This window comes from Chiroxiphia lanceolata, chromosome 7 (genome assembly GCF_009829145.1).
Source record: "Chiroxiphia lanceolata isolate bChiLan1 chromosome 7, bChiLan1.pri, whole genome shotgun sequence".
NCBI lineage: Eukaryota > Metazoa > Chordata > Aves > Passeriformes > Pipridae > Chiroxiphia > Chiroxiphia lanceolata.
The window spans coordinates 365,676-384,291 of NC_045643.1; the positions used below are offsets into that span (position 1 = coordinate 365,676).

The 18,616-nt window shown below is 45.4% G+C and overlaps 1 protein-coding gene and 1 long non-coding RNA gene across 3 annotated transcripts in view; both read right to left on the reverse strand.

Annotated features, from left to right (window-relative positions):
* Positions 1–18,616, reverse strand: part of AGAP1 (ArfGAP with GTPase domain, ankyrin repeat and PH domain 1) — a 310,001-nt gene that overhangs the window by 11,626 nt on the left and 279,759 nt on the right.
* On the reverse strand, positions 598–17,541 carry LOC116789491. 2 transcript variants are annotated; one of them, XR_004358050.1, is made up of 4 exons: positions 17,472–17,541; positions 15,560–15,686; positions 2,782–2,888; positions 598–830 (listed from the first exon to the last, which is right to left on the reverse strand). It is a non-coding gene; the product is annotated as an uncharacterized LOC116789491 (long non-coding RNA). The 2 variants fall into 2 exon arrangements; XR_004358051.1 differs by having other exon boundaries at positions 15,560–15,689.

Genomic DNA, 18,616 nt, shown 5'->3' on the forward strand with positions numbered 1-18,616 from the left:
AAACAGAGCAGAGAGGAGAAATGGAGCTTCTCCTCTGCAAATCCTGCTGGAAAGTGGAGAAGAGGCAGAACTAGGAGTGCACCAGTGCCTTCTAAACACTGAGGGGGGGGAAACCCCTCCAAGGGCTGCCCAAAGGGTGACAAACGTGTAGAGCAGGCTAAAGAGAGCTCAGATGAGGGCTTGCTCAGCACACAAAGGTGGCTTCAGTCATAGAATCATTAAGGTTGGAAACGACCTCTAAGATCATCAAGTTCAACTGCAAATGGAAAAAAATGTGTTGTGGGCTCCAGGAGAAGCCAATCTTCACCTGAGGATCAGAAACTGGAAGAGGAGGGGCTGATCACAACGCTGCACAAAGACCTCCCAAAATTTACTTGACAATTTTGATCCTTTGCTACCAATAACTCCTACAGTTTGGTTTACAAGGAAAAACAAAAGCCCTTTCAGGGGGCTTTAATATTACCTTAATTCCAGCAGAAGCAATAAGATGACACTCTTTGGAGTATTTGGAAAAAAACACTCTCCAACATTACACTGAATTTATGTAAGACATAAAAGAGAAAATACAAGTAATAAACATTGTATTAGAGCATAGACTGTGAAGAAAAACGCATTTGGAGCAGCAAGCAAATAAAAACAACTGCCTGCTCTGCACAAGTCAGCAGTGGGAGGCAGCAGTGTTTGCAGTGGGAGGTCTGAGGGCTGGGGACCATGGGCAGCATTTCTGGGACACACGTTGATGCTACAGGGACCTCTCCACTGTCCAACTCTTCCCAGATGACTTGGAACCCTACACCTTCTGCTCTGCTCACCTTCCAGTGTCTCCTCACCTGCAATTCAAGAATCACAGAATTGCTAAGGCTGGAAAAGACCTCCAAGATCATCAAGTCCAGTCTTCAACCAAATACTACCATGCCCACTAAACTATGGCACTTCCACTAAACTATGCCACTTCCAGTCCTTTCCCAAACACTTCCAGGGATGGTGACACCAACACCTCCCTGGGTAGCCCCTTCCAATGCCTGACCACCCTTTCAGGAAAGAAATTTTTCGTAATATCCAACCTTAACCTCCCCTGGCACCACCTGGGGCCATTTCCCCTTGTGCTATTGCTCATTGCCTGGGATACACGTCCCATACCCTCCTCTTCCTCTCTGACATATCCTCCCTTCTTGGCTGACACGCCTGTTCCACTACACCACCTCTATTGATTACTTCTTCAGCTGCTCTGGCTGTCTCTTACATTTCACTGATGACAAGGGTTCTACAGGAATTGTTCATGTCATCAGACTCTTCTGTGAGTCGCACTTATTAATGGCTATTTTTATTTAGTAAAAGTGATGCCTTTCATGGCAAGTTGGACCTGAGGTATTCCCTCTGTTCAGCAAGCAAAGGGACTCCCCTCCACCTCAGTTCTACTGGGCTGCAGGTGTTTGATGCCTTTCTCCAACCACAAACGATAATTAGTTAAAAAAAGGTTGTTGGTAGAGCCACTCATGTTTCTGAAAAAACAAAGTGAATGAAAAATTGACTTGAGTAACTAAGAAAGGCTTTAGAAATCCTCAGCAGTGAACACCCACAGAAATCCATGAGGTTCCCCTGCACCTAAAAAATGAGATACCAAGACTTTTTTTTGTTTGTTTGTGCAATGATGGGGTTGCCCAAATGTGCCCCGAAAAGTGGGATTACAGATGGACTTGGCTTTCAGCAGATATTGGAGTGCTCAGGTCCTGCTGAGGCATTTCTAATTGCACACCTCTGCCTATTAATCACTTGCAAACCTTTAGGCCTTTATGATTTACAAGCCATAAGGTTGGTGCTTAACAGTGGGAAACCCACATAAAACCTGACAGCAAAGAAAATCCGCACTGGAGCCACCTGCCAAAAGTGACAGCAAGTTCCACTTCGACAGCAACTCAGAGAGAGGTGTGCAGGGATCTCAAAGCTCAATTAAAGCCAGAATTAAAGAATTAAAGCCTCTTGCCCAAGTGCTGTTGGTGTGTAAGTGCCTTCTCTCTGCCAGCTACTTCCCTGCAAAACCCTCTTTGGGTCACATTTGGAAATTATTTTAAAAAGATAAAATATCCCTAATCTGTTACCAATTAGAAGAAACATGTGAATATTATTTTCTAATTTGTGACTCAATCTTAAAAGCAAAGTCGCTGAAATAATTACATCGGCTCCTGAATATTCCTATTGTGCTCCTGAAAAAAAATGAATAGTGGGTATGTCCTCTCCTGCCCGAGGTGCCCCGGGGCTGAATGTATCCATAAGAACCATCAAAGCCCTGAACGTGAACTGAAAAAACTGTGATTTCTGGTCTGTGGCAGCTGCAGCCCAAGGGCTGCCAAACTGATTAGTTCCCTCCTAATGGTCTTTGTGTAACTTGGGTTTGTGGCAAGAAGCTGGGACACAGGGACGAGCCAGGGAGGCACAAGTGGAGCAGCAAACACAGGGTGCTCCGGTGCCCACTCCACGAGTGACCCGTTCCCCGAGCCAGGATTTATGACAGAGACTTCTTTTCAAAAGCCAGACGCGGCGCGACTTGAGTGACTAACTCCTGAAAATTGGTAATTTCCTGGTGGTTAGCAGGGGAAGGTCCACCAATGGGGAAGCAGAGGCTGCTAATAAATTTATAGTGCGTTATATGCCAATTAGACCCCTTCAGCCCTTCAAGAGGCAGCACCACCAATCAGGTTATCATTCCACAAATGTACTCTTTAGGGCTGATCTCATCACAAATCAATCCTGCATTTAAAGTGCAATTTTCATTAGTATTACCTGGGAATGCACTTGTGAAACAATGCAAGCAGGTATTTTCCTTCTCTCCTCTGGGCGCCCTTCCTTGTGCAGAGCTATTTGCTTCTCGTACGCAGCCACGTCTGAGCCTCCAATGGTAAATAATCATTGTGAATATCACATTAATTCTGCATCCAGCCAGATTTATTACACACGTCATACCTGGGAGTTTCACCGTCACTCACAACCCCTCGGTGAAATTACATCCTTGTACCTGACCACGCACCATGGAAGATCCTGTCAATACCAGGAATCAGAGCAGATCCCTCAGCTTCCCACCCCACCACATCCACAAGTGCTAAGACACCCGATGCTGCTTGTCTGGGCATTCAGAAAAAGGAAAAATGCAGAAATAAACAGTCTGTCTGGGTTTAGCATCTTCAGCATATGTACAGATCTACTTTCAAACCTCTGGCCACAGCTAAAACTGCACCTTGGTGCTCACAGTCTATGCAAGCAATATTGTATTTTGGATGTTCTTTTTGGCCTTCATTTCTTGCTGAACAAGGCCAGAAACAGCCTTTAGTTTCAGCTTTATAACCTGTGGCAGCACAAAGATGCCTCAGTAACACCCGGGAACCCGAGTGACCAGGAATGCATTTTCCTTTCCTTCTCAAGCCAGGTTCAGACCTTGGAGAAGCGCATCCAGAAACTTGTCACAGAATCATGGAATATCCACACTTGGAAGGGATCCCCAAGGATCACTGAGCCCAACTCCTGGCCTTGCACAGACACCCCAATAATCCCACCAAGTCCTTGAGAGCGTTGTCCAAACACTCCTTGAGCTCTGGCAGCCTTGGGGCCGTGACCAACGCAACCTGACCCAACCCCAGGTGGCCTCCACATATTTCACTTCCAAATTACTTCAAATTCATTCTAATTAAGGTCAACACTTTGTGATTTGCTTGTCAGCTGCCACAGCACAAGCACAGGAGAAGACAAACGTCCAATGGCTGAGGTTGTTTTGGCTCAGAGCGCTATGGGATGTGCTTGTGGGGGCTCTGGAATCTTCTGAGCTCGTGCCCCGAAGAACAAACAACCGTAAACTTTCACAGTGCTTTGTTCTCCTGCTCCTGCGCTGGGATGTCCAACGGCATTTGGGATATGGCACTCCATGCTGGAAGCTCACCTCACTGAGCACAGACATAACACCCACATGACAAGAACTTAAAGAACAGGAACTCTCTAATGCGGGAATTCCCAAAGCAACCTTCACCTCCCTGCTCCCCAGCCAGGTAAGCTCCTCTGAAGTCACAGTAGGACCAAATTTTGCTTCCCAAACTGCCCCTGCCCTCGCTCATTTTAAATTTTGTGGAGGCTCTTCACAAAAACCCCACAGCATAGGAAGAGCAGTGTGATGCATCAAGCCCTGGGCTGTCACCTGCATCTTATTTCTACTTAACCTCTTAAATAACATTGGAATTCACTTTGTCCCCTGATGGGCGCCGTAATGAGAACCACCTGTCAATCACGGCTCCATTAGCCTGGACAGACTTTCACTTCCTGAAACAATTTATTGGATTCCCAGAAGCGAATGGGCCTTCCTCCTTTTGAGCCAGGTTTTTTTGGGGAGCTATTCAGCGGGAGCGGGTCTCCCTTCTGTCCCTGCTGAGCGGGGCATTGTTTCCCCCGTTTGCTCATGAAAACGGTTTCCTGGCTTGACCCACCTCTTCTTGTCCTGGGCAGGCCGAGTGTTTGCCAAAAACTTCTTTGGACTGCTCAGTTCAGCGGCGCAACACAAAACCCACCAGCTGTTTCCAGCCACTGGGGCAGGGGAAGAAGCCAATCGTGCTGTTAACCCCTTCCCAACAAAGCCCCACTGCACAGGGAGAGCTGGAGGAGCGTGAGCCTGTCACCCCTACGCCAGGGGAGAGGGACTCCAGGGGAGCTCCTTCTTCCTTAGGAAAAAAAAATCTGCTCTCATTCAGCGTGAAACCAACCACGATTTTGTTTTCTTCTTGCTTTCTCTTGGTTACACTCAAATTGCAGCTCGAAGAAAAAAATCTGACTAATAGAGGCTAAAAGCACTTCTGTTGAAACATTATCCTGAGTATTTTCATTTCTTTGAATGTGTGCAAGCCCTTACGAGGTTCATTTGCACTGTGCCTATCTGTTTTGATGAGATAATAAAAAGTATTTTATTTAAAAATATCTCCATTCCCCCCCCAAAGGAATTTAAATGGTCAGTTAATCTTTCTGCTTCTGAACAAACTACTGAGTAAACAAGAGAGGGTCTGAGATTATATAAACCAATATTTTTTCCATTCTAACACTGGTCTCAAAGACTAAAATACAGATGTACCTGAGCATTGGCTGTGTGCCTTTTTAGTATAAATCAGTTTAACTTTTAGCCTGGGAAAGGAAAAAAAATGGAAACAAGATGATAGTTATCTGCAGCCTTCTGTGATTCTTGAGTCAATGGTAAATGGGGGGACTCGTTAGTGCCATAGTGATCCAATCAGGATGAAATTATGCAGTCATGTAAGAAATAATATCTATTAGGCTAATTTAATCAACGAATACTTTACAGATGAATTAGAATGCAGAATCCAATTATTTCAAACATTTGGACTGTCAGCCGCTGTGTTTCTGAAGCGGTGGAAGGGGAGAAGAGGAAGGTTTTAAGGATCCTTCTGAGACGAGGCTGGCTGGGCTGTGTTTACAGCAGGAGAGCTTCTAACAGCAGCAAAGCCTACAGCCACAGTCAGCACCTTCTGCAGCTCAGAGGGCTTGAATCCAGCCCCTCTCCCTGCTCCTGGGGCACCTTCCTCTGGGATATTGGTATGGACAGCTTGATCTGCTGTTTGCAGTGGCTGCTAATTACTGTCTCCAGTCTTGGTAATTTCCCCTCGCCAGTCACCCTTTAAAAGGAAGGCTCACACTCTAATTACAATGGGTCTTTTGTTATTTGGCAGGGCAGACGTGCCCCTGGATTGGTGCAGGACACCCCCAACTCCCTTGATCACGGGAGTGTTTGTTCCCTTGAAAACCAGAGGTTGCTTTACGATGCCAAGCAAAGGGAAATGGTGCACAAAGAATTACCACTAGAAGGGGAAATTGGTTTAAAACACAACTTGACTCAAAGAGGAGAGGACAGAACTGGGGGCTGTGAGCACACAAACCACATCTGTGATCCAGAGCGACTCAACATCTACTTCGCTGATGCTTTGTCCAGTCACAAGGGGATCAAAATACCTGCCAGAAGAACATAATTCCCCCAACAAGGAGACTTTTGGATTGGCTCCTTGCTATAGAATAAAGGCACAAGAAATCCCACATCCACTGCCTCTCTGTGGAGGATTTTCTCCCCAGTCCACTGGAACTGGTGTTTCATAAACAGAGCAGCCACCTCTCTGGCTGGGATGTGACTGTGAGAAGTCTCCTCACTACTTTTCGTAGTTTAAGGTGGACTCAGGTTCCCCAGCACTTCTCAGGAACAACAGAATGAGTTGGGTAAGAAGGGACCTTTAAGACCATCTCATTCCAACCCCCTGCCATGGGCAGGTTCACCTTCCACTAGACCAGGTTGCTCAGAGCCTCATGAAACATCTCACACACACATCCACACCACGCAGTCTCATCACACAGGGCCTGCCCACCACATTTACTATCACAGCAGTTAATTCAAAAACTGAAGATGGCAAAGGAGTATGTTTTGCTCAACTCCACAGCACAAAAATGGCCTTTTCCTGCTCTCTCATCATTAACAGACAAGCTACTCCTGAAAGCTCTTGGCAGCTCGAACAGAGGAAAACAGGGCTACAAGAAAGTGATGGATACTTTAACCACCTCCTGGACTGTCTTCCACAAAGAGCTTAAATGAAGTTTAAGCTTAAAACTTTCATTTCCTCCTGCTGGCCTAAGCATTTCTTTTGAGTATTTGAGGGATATCCCAAAGAACAAGAAAGCCTGGAGCCTGTTGCACACTGGGGATGCCCCATTGCTCTGTAAGGTCTGTGCCACGATTCCCAGCGTACCTGTGATCCAAACATTTGTCTGCCCCGTCATCTGGAGCAGTTAATGGACTCTCTTGCTTATTTAAACGTTTAATGCTCTTCTGATGCCCAAATTATGCCTGTTTCACGTGATGGATTAGCACAGAATACAGCAGTGACAATTTCCTGCAATCTGTGGAATATCAGATTTTGATTACTTCAGGAGGAAAAAGTAAAGTTCTAAGTAAACTGTTTTGATTGATAAGGAGCAGAGGAATAGTTCATGTGGTGGTTCATCGGGAGCCTTGGTGAATGCCTGGCGGGACTATCATGAGTCTCCACAGAAGACATGAAATAGCTCTGAGAAGATTTAAGGTATTTATTGCTCAAATAAAACAAAACCAAGTGACACAAGTAGGTGAAGCAGTGCTGGGTGATTGAAATCTGCTGATCAGGACCAAGTGCAATTCCAATTTTTGCAGGGCAAAAACTAATTTTCCAGCTTGCCTATAGAACACTGCTGGCTATTTTAGGAATTTTGGATGCTGCCTTTCTTCAGAGAGGAATGGGGATGGTTCCAGATTCAGGTCTTCATGGCAGATTATCTGCTAGTTAATGCTGGCAGTTGTTCTAGTTTTGGGTGGCAAATTATTTAGAAGTATCTTTTTAAGATTTAAGCTATTTTTTTAATATATGTATATATATATATATATACATGTATCCCATAAAGCTAGAATATATATGTTCCATGTAAGGTTGGACTTGACCTTGGAGGTCTTTCCCAATCTTAATGATTCTATGATTCTCTCTCTCTATATATAGAGTATATATGCTCTTTCTATATATTCCCACTCCGTGGGCCCCATTCCCTTCCAGCAGCAGCATTCCCAGCTAAGAGACTTCAAGCTGAGCAGGTTTCCCACAGGAGCAGCCCCAGCACGGGGATGTGGCTGCTGCCTGCTGAAGGCAGCACTGATGTCTAGTACGAGGTCTACCTTTTGCTGCCAGGCAAGGTGCAGAGCTCCTCTGAAGTGACAACCTGTCTTCTTACCAATTACAAATCCCTCTGATTCGGGGCTTCGGTGGCAATAACACGTCAACAATCTCCCTGTGATGGCAGGAGCAGATGTGACCCCTCCACTCTGAAACAGCTGCTGAGCTGCGTCTCTTGTGAAAATCCCCAAAGCCCTCCCTGACTGCGCAGGGACTTTGTATTGAAAGCATCTTCCCCAAACAGTTCAGACTAAGGGAACCTTCTGAGAGATACGAGGAAGAAAAACGATGCACTTGAAGGGAGGGTTGCATCAGAAGCACCTTCTCCTTCAGAAAAGGGAGCTGCTCTGAGCCCACAGCACTGTTTTGCTATTAAAAAAGCCAGTTACAGTTAAGCTGTGAAGAGAACTGATTTTTTCATTTTCAGTTTACTATTGCTGGGCGGGGTTGATGGATGTTTTGGACAGAAGAGGCTGAAAGGAGGCTTTGTGAGCCAAGATGATTAAAACAGTTGTCTTGAGCAGAGTTTGTCTATTCTGGAAAGAAGTGGGGGAGACTCTAAGCAATCCATCAGCAATCCATGGCTGGTAGAGGAGGCACTGATTAGAAATGACAGCTTTGCAACAGGTTTGAAATCAAAGGGCAGTAAAACCAGCTGTGTGGTTGAAAAAGCTGCCCAAAAGCTACAAGGATCCTGATGATCTTCAGCTTTTCTAGTTTACCTCCTCCAAGATCCACCATGTGGTGTGATGGGAACACCAGTGGCTTTGCTGGCACTCCAAGGAGGACAAAGAAGATCCTGGTAATAAAATGAAGGATCCTTACAACTTGCAGTCTGAGAACATGGTGGATTTGGAGGAGGCTTTGATGCTTAGGTGGGATGTTTAGGGACATGGTTCAGTGGTGGACCTGGCAGTGCTGGGTTAACTCAATGATCCTGGAGGGCTTTTCCAACCTTAATGACTCTATGAATCCATATTTCAGATGCACAGTGGAATCCAATGGCAGGGTTTGTTATTCCAGGCTATTCAAAGAGACCATGCAAGAGCAAGGACTAAGGATCTCTTGCCTTCCCTGCAAAATGCTTGGACTTTCCAGGGCTGTTAGGGCAAGTGTCCCAAACCACTTGTCCTCTGCTGACAGTGCTTAGGATGAGATTCTTAAGCTGTAAGCTATCAACCCACTTTGTCTACTGTAAAAGGTTCTTCCACGTAGAAGAAAAAGAAATTACTGATTATTCTGAGATCCAAGCAGTGTGACAGACCTGGCTGGTTATTTTGCACAGCTTTGTAGTGAAAAAAAATATGTTCCTCTTATCGCTGTGATCTGGCAATTAAAACATTTTCCATGTGACAAATGGCAGGCAGCTCCCACCAACAGTCAGAAGGAGCTCCACCATGTTCCTGAGCATTTATTTCTTAGCTCCTCGATCAGACCATAAGGGATGGACCACTGAGAACTGCTGGGTCAGACCCTAAATTGCATCTTGGTGGGCATCTGACCCCAGCCCTGCCTTGCTGAACCCGTGCGCTGAGCACTGGCAGTCCCAGCAATCCCCCTGTTTGCTTTTGGGAATCACATCTGAGGAACACAGTAACCTGGCAGCTACCTCGAATCCTGCCTGGATGCTTGGAAAAAAGCTATTGTTCCCTCAGAGATCAAGTGGGCAGCAGCCCCTTAACAGGAACTGGTCTATGAGCTACCACCACATGTCTAATTAATGACCCTGCCGGTCGCAGCTGGAAGAGCTGAGCTGGGGGTGATTAATTAAATTAGCTGGCAGAGGAAATTACAGTGGAAAAGCCAAAGTTTGATTGCTCCATAATTAACCACAGTGCAAATAATATCTGCATCTATAACTTCCAGCGATGAGATCAGAAGCCAATTGAATTTGGCACTGATTGAAGCTGTAAATATCCTGTGGTGAAAAATGATAGGTTTGTTCTGAAGGGAAAACTTACAGAAATGGACATCCAGCGGATGCAGGAGGGGAGCAGGGGACAGGGGAGGGAAGAGCACTGGAATCAGATCCTGATTTCAGCTGATCTCTGCAGTCTTCTGGAGTGCTGGAGGACTCAACGGGAAGAAACACTTTACAATCTGCTGGAGCTGCTGGATGCTGTGAGGTTCCTGATCAGAGATTCAGTGAATCCAGAAAGCAAGGGCCATAGAGATCATTCAATCCCCTGCCTTTCCCCACATCCCATGTTTCCTAGGGGTGGGATTCACTGCTTTCCCTGGGAGAGAACTGCACAGCTTAAAGCAACCAGTCCAAACACCTCCTCCCCAGTCCATCCCCTACTCCTGGGAACACTTGCTTGAACTACAAGAAACCATTTTTCCAAGGACATCACCTCCAAATGCCTGAAAACCCCTCTATCCCCCCCCAGTCATTATAATTGCATTAAGCTCCTAAAGCATCTCCTTCTGAAGAACCTCACTGAAGACTTGAAATATTTCTTACCATTCTTCTCCCCAGTTCCCTTTCTATTTTGCCAAGTTACAGCCATAACATGCCCACACCTCCATCCCTGTATCACGCTGAATTACTGTGAGTAATTCACTTTCACTGCTGCTGTAGTTCTGGCTTAGAGAAAGCTCAGGTTTTCAACTGAGGTCCAAAACACACCCCCTTCACATACCCAGATAAGCCAAGATTTATTTACATGCTTTTCAAACTGTTATCCGATGTACTCCTCAATAAAACCTGCATGTTCCAGAAAATACTTATTTTTTTAAAGCACTGAAATCATTTTCACTGAATGTTGAACTAATAGTGAAAGGGCACTACATACACATACAAAATATTTCACAGTTTGTGTATTTTACACATTATCTTGAATTTATCAAGGATATTATACATATGCTTGATAGATTCTTGATAAATGTGCTTGATAAACTCTGTGCTTGTAAATATATGTTTCCTGTATGTCCCACTATGGCAGTGAAATGGTCTGTCACCTCCTGGCTGTTAAAAATACAACCCAAACCTCTCTCCCCCAGGATGTCACATGCACTTCCCTCTTATAAAATATCATGTTTGAGGGTGAAGGGTATTTTCCTTGTCTTACTGTGACATCCCCCATGACACCTCTCGTTCTCCTCTCTCTCTTATTCCCCATCTTAACACATACATTGATATCCAACGAGCTGTATGACACCCCAAAAATGCAAATGTGACAACAAACACCAGCTAAAACATCAGAGTTGGACATACATTAATTTCAGGAGTCCCAAAACTTTATCAGAAGAGTTACTTTCTGGACACTTTCATTTCACTTGGGCCATTCCCATCACACATCCTGCACAACCCTAGGCCTTGTCTGCTCCTCCACACACCCCAAGACCCCCTGCAAAACACACAGTGTCCTTAAAAAAAGACCCAAAATGTTGGTGACTGATTTTTAACACACAAAATAGGTACTCTGCATTTGGCTGCTGAGTTTATCCAGCCTCCAAATATATTTTGTGGAGGCACCAGCACACCCCTGTTCCAGCTCCACTCTGTGGGACCCATCCTGGGGCTGATGAGCCACAGGCCAGGGGCTTCACAAAGAAACCAAAACTGCAGTTCTATCACTCAGAATTGCAACTGCAATAATATTTTTAAATAATCATATTTATTTTAAATACTACGTTAAATAATATTATTTAAAATAATAATATTTTAACTTTTTGCCTAGACTGGAAGTCCTAATGAGTAACGCCAGTTAATTTCTGTAGCTGCTTTTCTCCTTTCCTCCTCTTTGCCTGAATGGAACAGGTGAATCCAAGCAATCTCAGGTATCTGTTTATGACTGGTCTGAGCTGTGGGAGCTGCACAAGTGGCCAAAGCAGATCTGGTCTGGAGGGGCTCAGACAGGAGCACACACAAGTATCATTAGCGAAGGATTAGGGCTGCAAATTTTGGCTTCTTGAGATGAGAAAGGAAAAAAGGCAACTTCTGGATATCATTTTCATAAGACATCCTTCAGTTTTAGCACACAGTGACACAATCCTGTTCTTTCCACCTGCAGAGGAGTCTAAAAAGCATTGATGGGGCTGTGATTTCATTGTGTGTGCACCTCAGTTTCCCAAGCCTGGCTGGTGCTGTTGAGAAGTGAAAATACAGTAAAAACATCCCTTAAGAAATTCTGACCCGGATGAAACAAGGAAAATGTAAATCTTCTGGGGGAAAAGCAAAGTTAGCTGGAAGATTTCTAGGCCATGACATAATCATCTGTTCAGCACGAAGGCTTTTTGAAGCCTGTCCCATCTGCACCTTTTGAGGCTCCCCAATTACCAAGGGATGGTTCTTCCAGCTCCCCAACCTCTCACAGACTCACACAAAAAATGCTTCAGCCACAGGACTCGGCCCTGTCTGCACGACCTCGTTAATAGGCACGGGGAGACATTTCATCTCCCTCTGACTCCTGCCTCCCATCCCTCACCTGTGCTCACCTCCACACATTTTAACCTGCTATTTAATTATTTGAATGTCTGATTTCTCCTGGTCACTCTTTCAGTGCCCCCACCCCCCAGCACCCTGACATGGAAAAATGCAGCAGTAAGAGCATTATCTCTGAGGAACTGAGGATATGTGAGAGCTGTGGGGAACCTGCATTCGGGCTCGTGTATCTCAAGTTTCAGTCCAGTCAAAAGCCAGCACCATCTTTTCACTGCTGCCCTTTTCATTTAGTTATCTTACTGAAGTCTCCTCTCCCCAGTCCCTTGCCATAGGCTACCAGCTTCCTGCAGAGCCAGAAACAAAGCTCAGTCTTAAACAAAGGGGGGAAAAAAGGGAAAAAAGCACAAAAGAAAGTTGGTCACAGTTACTGTCAGGGAGCCCTGCGGGTTCTGTAGCCACGACCAAAGCAAAGGGATGCTGCTGCTTCTGTGCCTCGTGTCACTGGCCAGCAAAGCCACCAGGAGCACTGCCTGTTCCTAAAGTACTGCTCAGCATCCCCACCGTGGCTTTAGCTACGCTCTTCCCTCCCCAGGAGCTGAAACAAACCCATGAGCCATTCAAACAGCCCCCGAGGGCTGAGAGGGGCAAAACCAGCACAGGCTGACCACTGCCACTAGTGACAACTACCACTAGTGACTGCTGCCTGTGAATGCAACCTTCCTGGAACACCCCACCTGGGAAAAGGTAACCTGAGGACCACCTCCCTCCCCCTCAGCCTATCCAGTGACAGCCTGTCCTCATGTTTAACCACAAGGAGTTTATATATCTCTTAACACCAGAAAACCTGTGTAGAAACAGTAAAAAGAATTTATATAACAAAGGCTCAGCAGCACAAACCAGGAATAAACTGGCTTTACGGTAACTTATGCCACACACGGAAAGCAATTTGAATTATGTTTAGTCAAACTGCTTTATGTTTGTGGAGAGCTGATGTACAGAGAGGAAGATGTGACCTCAGGGCTGGAGGAATGCAAAGAACAGGTCAAACACCAACTACACAGAAAAGCTCCAAAGGAAAAGAAAATATTTTACCTAAGATTTCTATCTAACAAAACAGAATATTTCCTCTCCTCCTGGATGTTTCCCCTGTCAGCAGTTCTGTTGAGTTTCTCAGCAGCAGCAAGTGCTCAGCTCACAGTAATTCCCAAAGTACTCACAGATGAGCCTCTGGATCTGACCCAGGGGATCCCCTAATAGCTGATGCTTTTGGCATTTTTTTCCTCAACGGTTTTATTTTGGTCTTTTTATGATTACAAGTTTCAGCCTCACAAACAGCTGAATTTCAACAGCAACACAAGTGTTCAGTGCTTTTCCTTTTGGAAATAACTGATAAAATAGTTACTGTGAAAGAGAGTGAGGGCAAAGAGGACCTTGGCAAGGCTGCCCAATCCTTTAGACAGCAGACTTCATTTTTCAGTTGCTTTTAGCTTGCCAGATTTAAGATTAAACTCTCCATACCTATTCCTCAGGTGCTGTGGAGTAGCAGATGTGTGCATGCACACATTTGAGCATGTAAATGATAAAAAATGGGTTCAAGAAAGCCTAGTTAACAGAGATGTACTCCTCTCCAAAATGTCCTGTTTTAGTCTCTGATCTCCCTTCTGTTTTCTTTCTAAATGCTTACAAAAAAATCAAGGACTTTTCTGGGGCAAGACTAACCCACAGTGGCTGACATCTGATTCCTTTTCAGCTGTACTGGCCTTTGGTCATTAGCTTGGTGTGAGCCACATCTCCCACCAATTCACAAATAAAATATCCAGGTTTTTTCCCACTGGAAATGAATCTTTCTGCTCTTCCATGCTCCTGTTGCAGTGCCACAGTTAAACAGTGGCCCAAGTAGTTTCTAATAAACACTGTGATGGTTCTCTCTCTATTAGTATGTTCTGAGTTGACCTTTTCAAGTAGCTTTTGGCCAAGCAGATGTGAAGTCCAGTGAAAACACGTTCATCTTCAAATCTGAGATGCTCCCTAGCTCTGCCAGGTATCTGGGAGAGAACTAAGACAAAAAGAGAAATAATCAGGCCATATTTAAACCAGAAATTAAGTTTGGAGCCAAGATCCTACACGGTTTTGAGCCCTTCACAACAGGCACTCACCCACTGGACTGGTTCTTATTCTAGCAAACAACAAAAAAAATATCACTTTTTGTACAGCTGATTATTGACTTAGGAATACTCTTTTCCCTATCTCATCACTGCTCATACAACACAAAGAAATCCTCCTTGCCCGAGTCCTGAACACAAACCCTAGATTTTCCAAAGTGTAACAAGCTCATCAACTTCTTATTTAGGGCATTTCAGCTTAACCTGGTGCTTTTCAGCATGGCAGCCAAAACCAGCCAGGAGTTGTGAAGAATCTCAGCTGAATAAAGGTACCTGGAGCTGACTGCACCCCCAAGGTAAAGCATTTCAGTCCCTATCACCTGCCCTGCTGCAGAGACCTCCAGAGGCAGGATGTCCCCCAAAAGCTCTGGTCTGGAAGGTTAACACACCCAAGGGCATCTTTCCTTGAGTCATTCTGGGTGTGCCCAGAGGGGGTTTCTTGGTTTTTTCCACTGACACTGAAAACTACCTTTGAAAACAAGGGGTCAGTGATTTCCACAACTCCTGGGAATGACGTGTCAGGGAAGAAACCCAAATGCCTCTGCAATTGTATGAAAATGGCAAAAACCTGCTAAAATAGGGACTGTTGCCTTTCTCTTCCTTTTGTTTGAAAGGAAAGCTCCTTGAAGGCCCTTCCCTTCTATTCGGCTTCAGTATCCAAAGCTTGGCCATTGCCTCTGGCCCACTGCTCATGAGAGAATCATGGAATGGTTTGGGTTGGAAGGACCCTAAAGCTCATCTTGTTCTACCCCCTGCCACAGGCAGGGACACCTTCCACTAGCCTGGGTTGCTCCAAGCCCCATCCAACCTGGCCTTGGACACTCCCAAGGATTTCATAAAGTGGTTCCGATGCTATTTAGATTGAAAAGAACAACAATATTGTGGTTTTTACACCTCTGCTTTTTCACAAATGCTCTAATACACAGCTGAAGGAGACAGAAACACTTCCTTTGCAGGTTTCTCTTTCACCACCAATGAGGAAAATAAGGATTATAATAATTATTGCAAGCCAGGCTTCTGTTTAAGAAGTGTTTGAGCTTTTATCAAAGGCAGACTTGCACACAAGGAACGTGCAGTTGAACCGGGGAGCATTTTATCTAAAGCGCTCATTAACTTGGACAACCCGGGTCGAGGGTTTTGTGTTGTTGTGGTTGTTTTGTTTTGATTTTTAATCATCCAGGCATCTCCCATGCCTGTACAGGCACCAGTGCTTTCCCGGATCAGCTCCTGGATGACAAGGTCTGCCAGGCAGCTACAAGGACAGTAAAACACAGTGCACTAACCTGCATCTCTGGAGTGCTGCATCTGAGCTTGCCAGGCCTCCAAAGGGTCAAGTCTGACCAGCAGCCACCCCAGCTGACATTCCATTTGCCTCACTTAGTCATTCCTATTAGATGCATTTCCTGGAAGCTACTGGTAAGTGACAAATTTTATTCTTATCTTTTTAATTCGATTGCAAAGCAATGCAGTGACTCCAATCTGGAAGCCCACGATCCAGCACGTGAGAATTGGTTCACTTTTACAGCTGTACAGGGGGGAGCTTTGAGTTTACTGGCAGCAATGAATCAGTCTTTTTATTTATGCCCGTGTTTGAAAACGCAATACCACCGTAACTAATAATTTATACAGTTTCCTCATTACCTTTATGAAATATCTGCTGTCCAAAAGACAGCTAATAGAACTCCAGCTCACTGGGAGCTATGTTGCTCGGTGGAGTTCAGCCACCAGAAAGACCAGGAGTGAGTTACAACTCTTGGGCTTTGCTGGTGTATTTTTATTTTAATTCCTCTTCTTAATTCCTTCCCAAAACCTCCCCTGTTCACGGGACTTGCCGAAACACCTTAAGTGAAACCTTTAAGTCAAACCTTAAGTCCCCGAGCAGCTGCTGGGTCGGCAGAAGCCCAGCTGTCTAAACTCTACTGGCAGTAAATGTCACTCTTGCACACAAACTGCGTGCCTGGAGAACCCACGGGCACATCTTGGGCCATCACATCCCATCACGTCCCCGGCCCAGACGTGAGACCCGGAATGGGAACCGTCCCCACATTCCCGGCGTGGAGAGGAGCGGGCCCTGCCTGTGACAAGCGTGCTGCAATGACAGAAATGCACTTGGAGTTGCAATTAGTGGCACTGTCATTTTCGGGCGCTCCTGCCAATTAATTAAGCCTGTCAAATGGAAAAACAGCGGCATTCACATGATAATTTATATAGGGAGAGACTGGCCCAGCAAAGCTGCCGCTGCCGCCAACAAAATCCCCTCCGAGCGCTCAAAAAAAAAAATAATAAAAAAAAAAATATAAAGAAGTAGAAAGGGGAGGGGGGGAAGAAAGAAAGTTAAACTGTCCTTGTTATAATTGTTAACTCTGATCGCTCAAGTAGAAGACGGGCTGATTAAAACTCCAAACGAGCCCCCAGCTCGCTTAAATCTCAGAGTCCGGAATGATAGAATCAGAGGAGTTTATTCATACCATTAAGCCCCAGAGAACTTAATTGAAAGAAGAGCATAGCCTGGACCTTGACAAGCGGGAGGTCACAGTAATTGCTGCCGGACATATTTAACATTAAGATAATCAGGCCATTAATTACCCTTTGGATCATTAAATCAGCCAGTTGCAAAATGAAATTTCTGCCTCTATTACTCACTTGAGAGACCACAGGGGTGGCTTTTAATTTATCAGTGAGCTTGAGATACAAAGGACCAGGCTTGGGGAGGAAGGAAAAGGGGGAGAAAGGAGGGGGTTTGCTTCAGCAGAGGCAGGAATATCAATCCGCCATGCTTGGTGATCGTGGCAAATTAACTAGGTAAGATAACCTCGGCTTCTAAAGGCAGAAGCTGGGGGTATGTAAATAGATGAGGGCAGACAGGGAGATCAGAGCCTGCACACCACTTAGCAGGATAATAAAGGAAATCATCCTTGATTATCAGTGCTAATTTGGACACTGCCGGTAGCTTGTTATGCGTGTTCTGAGTAGCATTTAATTAATTCAATTGCTTGTTAATGAGGGAAGTGACATGTGGGGAGCAGATGCCACCCAACTGCAGATGGGTTCTGGTCAGCCCTTCACAATAAAATCTTCCTTTTTTTTTTTTTTTTTTTTTTTTTTTAATTTATTTTTAAAAACCCCCTTCCCCCACCCCTGAAACGGGAAAGGTGTCAAGCGTGGAGGAGCATTGAAAAGGCACAAAACACTGACCTCATCAGGCCAAGAACCGCCAAGAAACCCGAGCTGACAATGCGGACAGAGAGGTCCCGATGCTCCCCCAGGCCCCGTTTGTGACGCTGCCGCCTTATGCCAGGAATCCAAGACCAACAGGACCATAACAGCAGCTCCAAAAGGAGCCAGAGATGAGGCATCCTCACCAGACCCAGGATACGATTTTGGGATCCCAAGTACCCCGTTTCCCAGGGCCTGCCCTTTATTTGCACTGTCTATAATAAAGGATTAATTATTTTTGCGAAAAAAGACGGTATGGGTCAATTTTTTTCACAGAAGACACGGTCTAATATTTTTCATCAGTTATACCCCAGAAAGCAGCTCAGCCTTGGAACAGCAAGCCAGGCTTTAGTGCAGGACTGTAAAACTCACCTAAATACAGTCGAGCTGCATAATGTTTTCTCGACACCATTAAATTCAGTTCATTAGCGAGCGAGGGATCAAACTGGATCTCACAGCGGAAGGTGAAAGGCAATTCCCGGCACTGCTGGCTCCCAACTCCACACTGCTCAGCCAGCACTGGATTTTCTTACCACCTTTGGTACCCAGAACAAACAGGGAGACTGCTGTGCAAACAAACCCAAGCACGACTGCTGCAGATGCTCCAGCTAAAGAGCAGAGCTTAAAACCACGCCTGGGCTTCTGCCACCCATCACTCAAAAAATACAGTTTTAATGGAATTGGGTGTTTGTCCTATTTATGAATATTCTTAAAAAGATACCAAAATGGTGGAGCCTTTTAAGGTTTGCACTTAAGGTTAGCCCTTTAGGGTAGCTAATGCAGATATCTGGCATCACTTGAGTAGGAAAAGAAGAAGCAAGGTGCCTGGACATGACCCTGCCTTCCCTCCGCTTGCCCAGCAGCTTCCAGCTGGTGGAGGTGACACATCATCCCAGTGAGACAGAGATGGACACCTTGGGAGCTCAGAGGAAGAGGGAGAAGATAATTGTCTCCTGGAGTGGGCAGGGGGATGGTGGCAGCTTGTCCCCTTTGGAAAAGGCCAACAACATCTCAGGAAGTCGATGGTGGCAACCAAGTCTGCAAACAGAATCCACGTGGGTAGGAACAGTAAGGTGGAGAAAGCAAAACCTGCGAGGTGTGTCCAGGAGGAAGGCAAATACCTG